The following is an 832-nucleotide window of genomic DNA, read 5'->3' as shown; positions in this document are numbered from 1 at the left end:
AATATATTAATAAAAACTTAAGTAACAAAAAGAGCACACAAAAATGTCAATATTTTTTATATAAATTTTACATTAAAATTTACAAACAGATATTTTAAAATATATAGACTAAAAAATTTTAGTTGATATTCAACAATTTTTAGTCTATGCTAACTATTTGATAAATTAATTAAATATCTTAAACTTTTATTAAAATATTTAAACGTTTAATCATATTTGATAAATAATTTTATACTATAAGTAGTTATAACAAGTAACACTTATATTAATATTTTTACATAACTTATATGCTTAAATTCAATTATTATTTTTAATATATAATATTTAATTAAAAATAAAATATTCTCATGCATAGCATTGGAAATAGTATTTATATATTCCCCTTGATATACACAATTGAATTCTAAATGATTATATAAATAAATATGTTAATAAAAATAAACATAAATATAAGTATATAATTTGTAGTCGATATATTTTTGTAAATATATCAAAAATGTTGAACATATATATAAAAAAATCAAAATATATGTTTGTAACGTTTTAGCAATTAAAAAGATTATAAATATTTTAAGAAATTTTATGACCAAATATACATGTTTTAGGAAGTTAGAATGTTATAAATATTTTAAATTATTTTTTAACTGAAACTTCTTTAATTTTCGCAAAATCGGGTTTTCTTATGCGTAGAAGACTTCCTCATGTAGCAGTTTGAGTAGTGTCTAGATTTCGCATTCCGGGAACTCTAGAATACTTAATAAAAGTAGAAATTGCATCCCCAAGAAAAGTAACTATCTTTACAATTAGTAGAATTCACATTCTTTATTTTAGA

This window comes from Raphanus sativus, chromosome 7, assembly GCF_000801105.2.
Source record: "Raphanus sativus cultivar WK10039 chromosome 7, ASM80110v3, whole genome shotgun sequence".
Classification (NCBI taxonomy): Eukaryota; Viridiplantae; Streptophyta; class Magnoliopsida; order Brassicales; family Brassicaceae; genus Raphanus; species Raphanus sativus.
Note: the sequence above shows the minus strand (reverse complement) of the source record.